The sequence below is a fragment of the Vulpes vulpes genome, chromosome 14 (genome assembly GCF_048418805.1).
Source record: "Vulpes vulpes isolate BD-2025 chromosome 14, VulVul3, whole genome shotgun sequence".
Taxonomy (NCBI): Eukaryota; Metazoa; Chordata; class Mammalia; order Carnivora; family Canidae; genus Vulpes; species Vulpes vulpes.
This window is the reverse complement of record NC_132793.1, coordinates 130756628-130765501: the sequence shown is the minus strand read 5'-3', so window position 1 is coordinate 130765501 and position 8874 is coordinate 130756628. Positions and strand designations below refer to the sequence as shown.

The following is an 8874-nucleotide window of genomic DNA, read 5'->3' as shown; positions in this document are numbered from 1 at the left end:
ATAGTAAATTCTCAGTAAATGTTAGCTACGGCCACAAAAGCAATCATGATGGAAGATGAGGGTGATGAAATGATGCTTTATACAGCCTTTAAATATTCATGCCTCTCCTGGTTTTTAATACTCCAAAACACTACCAGACTCTTTCCACCCTAAAATATAATTTTCAAACCTTCATTAATCAAGAAGAAAATGAGTCTCCAAGGACCCTCGCAGGTATATATGACTGTGCATTGGATCTTATGCAGACCGGCAGAGAGGACAAAAATCACATAGCTCACCTGGCCATCTGGATATTCAATCTAATAATAGGCTTAAGAACAGTTTTTTAAAGAGAAAATCAGGAGAGAGAAATTCCCTGTTGAATAATTAGAATAAATACAGGCATCATTTCAAAGAAGAAGTTATTCATTAATTTAACAATTATTTACTGGGATCAAAGTCCTTGCATTTGTGAAAGTTAAATCCTAGTGGGAGGAGAATGACAGGCTACTAAAAATGTGCATGCAAGATATTTCTCATGGAGACAAGTGGTACTGAGAAAAGGAAAGCAGGTAAAAAGGATAGGCTGGAAGGGGATTGTCATCTTATGTTGGGTCATAAAAAAGGAATTACTGAGGAGAGAGTAGATGGCCAGATAGTTGAAGGAAGTGAAAAGTGATTCACATGGCACTGTCAGAAAGAACATTCCAGGTAGAGGTAAGTAGGTGCAAATGTTCTGAGGCATTTCAGATGATGTGACATTAGAATATTTCAGAAATAATAAGAAACCAGTGTGGGTGAAGCTCAATGAAAAAGTCTTGAAGCAATAGGAGATAATGTCAGTTTACATAGGACTTTTTTATGAATTAGATTAAAAACTGCTGACAGATTTTGAGTGAGGGAATGAAATCATCTGACTTACATTTTTAAAGAAGCGCTCTGGCACTGTGTTAAGAATCAACTGGTGGGAAGGAGATTAAGGACACTGAGGAAATCTCTAAAAGTCTGTTATACAAACCTAAGCAAAAACTGGTAGTTGCTTGGACCCTGGTAGGAGTGGAGGTATTGGGAGGGACTAGATTCTGAATGTATTATCCTTGATAATAGGATTTGCTTACGAATGGAGTATATCATAGAAAGGAGAATTACGGGCCAGGTGCTTTGGGTGGGAAAATTTATTTATTTATTTATTTATTTATTTATTTATTTATTTGAATTTTCAAAAAAAAATTTTATTTATTCATGAGAGACAGAGAGAGGCAGAAACATGGAGAGAGAAGCAGGCTTCTCTCAGGGAGCCCATTGTGGGACTCAATCCAGGGACCAGGACCACGCCATGAGCCAAAGGCAGATGCTCAACCACTGAGCCACCCAGGTGTCCCTGGGTTGGGAAATTTAGAGGGTTGCAATTGCTCTTGGAGAAACCGAGGAAAGAGCTAGTTGGCAATAGTGGAGGTAGGACTGGTAAACAGTAAAGATACTGAGGAGGAGCAGCAACCAAGAGAGAATGATGTTCCATTAATGAAATATCAACTTTGTCAAATAATGGTGTTAAATCAAGAAAGACATAGAATAAGGTATGACCATTTTATTGAGTAACACCAGATCTCTGGTCACCTTAAGTCTGATAGTGAGAATGAAAGTCTCTTCAGAGGGCGGGCCAATACAAGAGTTGCCTTTCTTTTCCTAGGTCTCTTTTCACAGACACTTCAGTTGTGGCTTTGTCACATCCAGGCCACTACACTCAGAGGGGTCTGCTGTTATGGGCTTCAGCTGACTCTTTTTCTTGATCTATGTGGATTCCATCAGAGCCCAGAAGCTCTCCCAGAGTCTGAATGAGTGGTAAGTGTGATTCCTTCTATTATTTATTTTCCAGTGACTATGCCTTGTGCTTTGACATGGTAGGGATCTAAGGAATCTGATTGAATTTAATAAAGCCGTAGATGGCATTTGTGTGGGCATTCAATAACTGTCAGCCCCTGTTTCTGCCCTGCATACATGGCTAGAAGCTACAGATGTGGTAAAAGATTTTTACATCAACTAATCTAGTACTCAGTGTTCAGGAGGCATCATAATCGTCTTCCTTAGGAACCTATGGCATAACCAACAAAATTTGCTTATACCAGAGTATCTCTGAAAGCCATTTCCAAATGTCAGTTAGGTTATTTGACACCTGAATTCTCCACATCTCTGTTGGATGTTAGGTACACTGCATACTTAACATGACCTAAATTTAACTCCTGGCTTTCTTTGCTAAATCTCCTTCTCCCAGAGTTTTCCCCATTTCCATCTGATGACAGCACCATGCTTCTAGGTATTAAGGACAAAATATTTGAAGTTATCCCTGAATACTTGCTTTCTCCCACACCCTAAAGTCCATTCATCAGCATATCCTATTTTCTTAGTCTTTACATTATATTTAAAAAATTAATAACTTCCAACAACTTCCACTACAAATATCCTGATCTGAGGCATCATTGATACTAATCCTGTTACTGTAGTAGCTTCCTAATTAGCTTTGTATTTCTAAGTTTGTTCTCCACCTATGGACTATCACCCAAATAGCAGCCAAAGGAATCTTTTAAAACATAAATCTAATGAATCTTTAAAAAAAAAAGAAAGAAAGAAAAAAGGACACCTGGGTGGCTCAGTGGTTGAGCGTCTGCCTTTGGCTGAGGGAGTGATCCCGGGGTCCGGGATCGAGTGCCGCATCAGGCTCCTTATGGGGAGCCTGCTTCTCCCTCTGTCTATATCTCTGCCTCTCTCGGTGTCTCTCATGAATAAATAGATAAAACCTAAAAAAAAGAGGCTAAATTATTACACAAGTAAGTGACTGACCTTGAATGTGAACGTTTGCGTCTAGAATCAGCAATTGAGTAAGTACTCAAGTTAGCAGTTAGAACGCTTGAGAACTACATGCCTTCCCTCCCACTGTATATTAATGTTATAGAATAATATTTACTTTGAAATGAAAAGAATAAGAGCTTTATATGTAGAGATATGAAGAGATATCCCTGCCACATTATTAAGTAGAACACACACATACAACAAATTACAAAATAAGTTCTATAGTATGATATCATTTGTAAAAATTCATGTATGTACGTATATATTTATAAATATATATTTGTTGTCCAACATTGTCCATCCCTTTATTATGAATGTATACACACAAAAAATTATCCTGAATAGGTGTTACATTATCATTTAAATAATTGAAAAACAACCACTATCACTACAGAATTCCCGTAACTATTAACATAAATCAATAAAGGTCAGCTTCCCTTTTTTTCCAGTGGGGTTCAGGACATTTTTGTCCTCATCAAAACAGAGATCCATCCCTTAGGGATGGTAGCTGGATTATCTAAGCTGAGCCTCTGTGGGAAGAAGGATGCTGCAAAACCCTTCACTACTCCTTATGTACATCATTACATTTCAATTTCAAAACAATTTCTTCAACAATATCCCAAAAGATGGCAGATTCTAACAATGTTTCATTCTTTCAAATGTGATTTAGGTTGAGTAGTTCCACACTTAATCTCCTCACTAGTTTTGACCCTCTGAACTCATGGCATGCTCCCAACAACAGTGGCCTTCAATAGAGGAAGAGCAGGGCAGGGCAAATATAAATTCTTTATGGGTCATGATTCTTTTTTTTTTTTAAATATTTTATTCATTTATTCATGAGAGACACACAACGAGAGAGAGAGAATGAGAGACAGGGACACAGGCAGAGGGAGAAGCAGGCTCCATGCAAGGAGCCCAACGTGGAACTCGATCCCGGGTCTCCAGGATCAGGCCCTGGGTTGAAGGCAGGCGCCACACCTCTGAGCCACCCAGGGATCCCTGGGTCATGATTCTTTACTAAATCCCTGGGGGTATACACATTTCTTATTGAGAATATTCTAATATATTCAATAAGTCAGAAAAAATTAATACTTTCCTAATTTACCTATCTATTCATTCTGAAATCCAGGACTAAATGTGTTTTTATATAGATGATAAAATATTATCAGTACAAGTCTTGGTTGAGCTAGCTTTCTACATACATAGTAACTGATTTGTGGCCTTCAGATACACTTGCAAAATTCAATAGCGTTCTTTTTCTTCTTCTTAAGTCTTTAGAAGTAGCAAATAAATTCAGTGTTTTCATTGTCTTTTTCTGAAATGAATCAATAATATTTTCTTGGTGCTAATTCTTATATTTCCATTTATATTTGTTAACACATATGCATACTTTTATCAATATAGCTCTGCATTAATTCAATAATTTTATCTGTAATCAATTTAATTATATTACTTTTATTCAAAGTGTACATTTTTAACATCATGAAGTGAGTAGTAAAGGGAAAGCAGTGGACTAAGTGAAGGGAGCAAATGTATTGTCTACAGTGCTTTCTAATAGAGAGAGGCATATGGAAGAGTGAGTTTATGCCAGGTGCAGGCTACACAGAGAATAGGAAAGGGGAGGGGATAGAGTGATTGGATCAAAGGAAACATAAAGATCTAATAAGAGTTGAAATAACACAGTACTTCTGGACTGTCATCCTGTATTATATTTTAGTTTAACATCCCACACATTTTAAATTCCATTTATAAATTTATATTTACTCATTTTCATGCTCAAAACCAATTAATTTTTACTCTCTCATTTAATGTCATCAGCTCTTGCTTGAATTGGCCACCTAAGAGCATTTCAGGGCCAAGGTCATTAAAATATTTCTGAACCAGAAGTAATTTCCCATGAAGTCCCCAAGGTGTTAGATTTCAAACCAATACATATATTATGGCATTTAGAACTCCGTGATTTTCATTTATGCATATCCCAGTCAGCATATGATCACAGCTGGAAAAATGAGCTTGTATAATGAAATAAATGAGATGCCAAAGCAATAGTTCTTCTTAGAATGGAAGCCATTAGTCTAATTGCCACAGATGGATGATAATCAGGTCTCATGGCCCCATTACTTAGAGTTGTTTTTTAAGCTTCAAATATGAATATAATATTCTCTTGTTTTCTTTGGGTGGTCACTAGCGTGGAGCAAGAAAATATTCCTGTGCTAAGATGTGAACTGATAATTTCCTGAGGGAATATTCTTAGAATTCTGAGTGTCAGAGTTATCCCTGAAATCTTGTTTGTTAAGTTCAGCACATAGGATGTGGTGAATGGAGATGTTTACCCAGGATCCTCACCTGTAAAATGGATATTATCATCATCACCATCACTATCATCACTATCATTTCTATCTAACAGTGTTGGATTTTTTGAGATCATTGATGTAAAGCATTTAGCATATATACCCTGGTAGATAGTAATGACATACAGATATTTTTTTTAAAAAGTATGTATGTATATATTTATTTATCAAATTCAAAGTTATTGTAGATTCTTCTTTTTTTCTAAGATTATTTATTTATTTGACACAAAAATTTAGAGTAACTTTGAATTTGATACATTTCTATGTATTTTAGATCTGTAATTGACAGCCCATCCTACTTCTTTCCCATGTAAACACTGAACTTTGCTTAAGAGAATGAATTTTTCATCTTTGAGCAGTAAAGTAGAAGGAGCAAGGACTTTGGAGTCAGACTAGACGTGTTTATGATGGTAGTACTGCTATGTAAAGGTTTAAAACTTGGGCAAGTCATGTAACTTTTCAACTTCCTCACCTATAAGAGTGCATAAAAGTACTAAAAGTGTAAAGATTTTGTAAAGATTAATACATATATGAAATGCCCCCAGATATTCATTAATTGTAGCTCTCATTACATCATTATAATTTCATGATAAAATGTACCCCATTCTCCATCTGTTACTTGTTTTTTTTTTCCACGGATAAATTTCCTGACCGGAATTTTTAAGACAGTTCTTTCAAAGTAAATTTGCCACATTGTTTCAGCTCCGTTCAGTTCTCTTTGTTTTGCATTCTTCCTCTGGAATGGGAGAATATGGAAAATGAAACTCAGTGACTTTACACAGGCTGGAACCATGGCTTTGACATTAGAAACTGGAAGGAGAGTTTCTTAATATTTCTGTCTCATAAACTGAATATGCAAAATAATCTACTTTCCTTTTGAAAACATATAATCTAAGCCTCAGTATCTTGGACATTCTGAATTCCAGAGAAAACGATGAATTTTTACTTCACAGGAAAATCTGAACTCCCCTCCGCATAGGCCTTTCTTTCTGCTAGTTTACTGTGTCCTTGGAATATCGTCCTTTAGCCAGCTCCAGTCTTCTCTAGACAACATCTCTTCTTCCTTTGGGTCTAGATTCAACCCAGAATGATGTAGCCTCATTTTCTTGATTCAGAAAGTTCACTTTTATTTTTTTCTTAAGTCCCTCTTTCATGATAATGATTACAGATGTAGTGATTTTGTTTGCATTTATCTCCCACATAATGTGTCCCCAAGAGCCAGGAAGAGTATATATATTGTTCCCTTTATACTACTGGCACAGGACAGTACCACACACACCCCAGCCATCTTCTGAATATTTGGTGAGTCAACAGAGTCAGCAATGAAGAAAGGGTGAGCTAGAGACGCCAGCGATGTATATATTTTTTAGATATCACAGGATTCTTTGTTTAAAATTTATCTTTAATTGTGATATGGTTGCATTGATAATTATGTTTCTTCTCTTAAAATGAAACAAAATAATAAGAGAGCAAATTAAAATAATATTCTAGTATAAATTTTTAATAAAGATTTTAAATATTTATTTGAAAGAGATAGAGCACAGGAGCAGAGGGGGGAAAGAGAAGCAGATTCCCCCCTGATCAAGGAGCCTGATACAGGCTCGATCCCAGGATCCTAGGATCATGACCTGAGTTGAAGGCAGATGCTTAACCAACCTAGCCACCAGGTGCCCTATTCTAGTAAAAAATACTTTAACTAAAATATAATTGGGTAAAAGTACAATACAATTGATTACTATAGGTCACACAATTTTAGTTGTACCTCAAAAGGACAATTTCTTAAACACTTTGGAAATGTATTAATTTTATTAAAAGAAATAAAGGACACATACAAAGGCCAATTTAATTACTTTTAACTCTTGTTCTATTTCTAGCTCTGCCCATCTACTGTGGGATTTGGGGCAAGTTGCTTAATCTTTTTGTGATCAAGTCCTTTCCTCCCAAATGGAGGAAGGTTAGAGTTCTTAAGAAGTTAAGTAAACCAATAAATGAATAGTTCTTAGAATATTATTGTTGTTGTTAGATTTAAAAAAAAATAAACAGTATTTGCCACCATACCTGTCAATTTCTCAGAGATGACACTTGCACCATCAAGGAACCTATGCATCTTGTCATTTACCTCTTTAGTAAAAATACATATTAAATAAGCTGACATTTACTTTTTGATACCTAATCCCCTCATATTAATTTCAACATTACATATATCTAATTTGTTTGAGATATAGCAAAACTTAAAACTCAGCATAAGTTTTGTCCTTTTATGTATTGTGGACAGAATGATAAAAAATAGCCTGGTTGGATGGTTTTATTGGCTAGTCCCACATATACTAAACCTGATTGCTTAGAGTGGGAATAAGTGAGGCCCTTCATACATTTTCATTAACAGTTTGCTTTACCAAATAACAACCTCGTGGGTCAGAAATCTCCTCCCATGGCATCTGAAGGTCACACTGAACTGTAGAAAGATTCTAAGAGAACCAGTCGACAGGACAGACCCAAAGTGGCATTAACTCCAGAAAGTCTAATGAAAGTTCAATGTAAAGTCTATTTACAGAGATGGAGGTAGGACTAGCACTGGAGACACCAACAAGGGTTGGTGAAGTATCCTGGCACCAGGAAGGTCCAGACGCTTTTACCACCAAGTCCACCCAAAGGAGCAAACAATCTGGGATCATGGTTGGGACGTGGTGCGTGGGGAGAGCTGCAGCTGTGGGCATTTGATCCTCAAGGAAAGCAACCAAAAACACTGGAAAAAAATTCAGCCCAGCAACAGGGAGAGGGAGGAACAATTCTCCTCTCTTCTCTCTCCCCCTCCTCCCTTCCTTCTCTTTGTCTTGTCAGCTCACCAGTTCTCTGCTGCTGCCCTGTTGGCCAAAACAAAACTGAGCAGGAGCCTTAGGGGTGCAGGGGGATGATGCAGCTCCTGGGAATCAAGTTCTCCATCCCCGGCTGCCCAGAGCAAGGTGTTGGAGGAGACCTGGAGGAAGCATCTGGCTGGAAAGTGGACATTCCTCAGTCAAGAAGATTTTAAAATTACAAGGTACTCTCATATTAAGTGAAGTTGATTCTTTTTCTGCTTGCAGTGAAACTTGTGTGGTCAATCAAGTTGGATAGAAAGCAGACATAGCTGCAAGTATATGTCCTTAATTAATGTGGTTTATGTTTTATGACTAAAAAAACACAGGGATAATTTTACTGCTTGTTAACTTAAAACTACTTGCAAATGAAATTCATTTTTTTCCTAGCCGCACGAAGATTTTAAACTACTTGCTAAATTACCCTGGCAGCCACTTTCTTAGCATCTTATGTTTCCCATATGCTGATAAGCATTTACTTTCCTGGTCCTTTGGTATTAATATAGCAGTATTTATTATGGAAGCTCCTGCTATAATTATGTGCAATATTGCTCTTTATTATTCAGGGCTGCAAACATTTTCATTATTGATTGAGACTCAGGACTATCAATATTTAGGTCCAGAACAGATTAGGAAGCAGGTAGCAAATACCTATACATTTTCATGATTATCCTGCACAATTCTAATGGTACTCTAAGAGTGTTAAAGTCACATAATTGTCCTCTGGGATTCCATGGTGAAGCCCATTTCAGATCATAGAAATGTAGAATTCAAATTAGAAGAATATTCTTAACCAAACAAATGAGTGATTTATGTATTGTATGATATATTTTTGAATGTAT

At 36.6% G+C, this 8874-nt stretch overlaps 1 long non-coding RNA gene across 1 annotated transcript in view; it reads left to right on the top strand.

Annotated features, from left to right (window-relative positions):
- Positions 1-469: 469 nt before the first annotated feature.
- LOC112923469 (uncharacterized) overlaps positions 470-8874 on the top strand; it is a 76870-nt gene continuing 68465 nt past the window's right edge. Inside the window, exons 1-3 of the long non-coding RNA XR_011996811.1 lie at positions 470-551; positions 1670-1821; positions 8019-8217. This is a non-coding gene — a long non-coding RNA (uncharacterized lncRNA). The remainder of the gene's footprint in view (positions 552-1669; positions 1822-8018; positions 8218-8874) is intronic.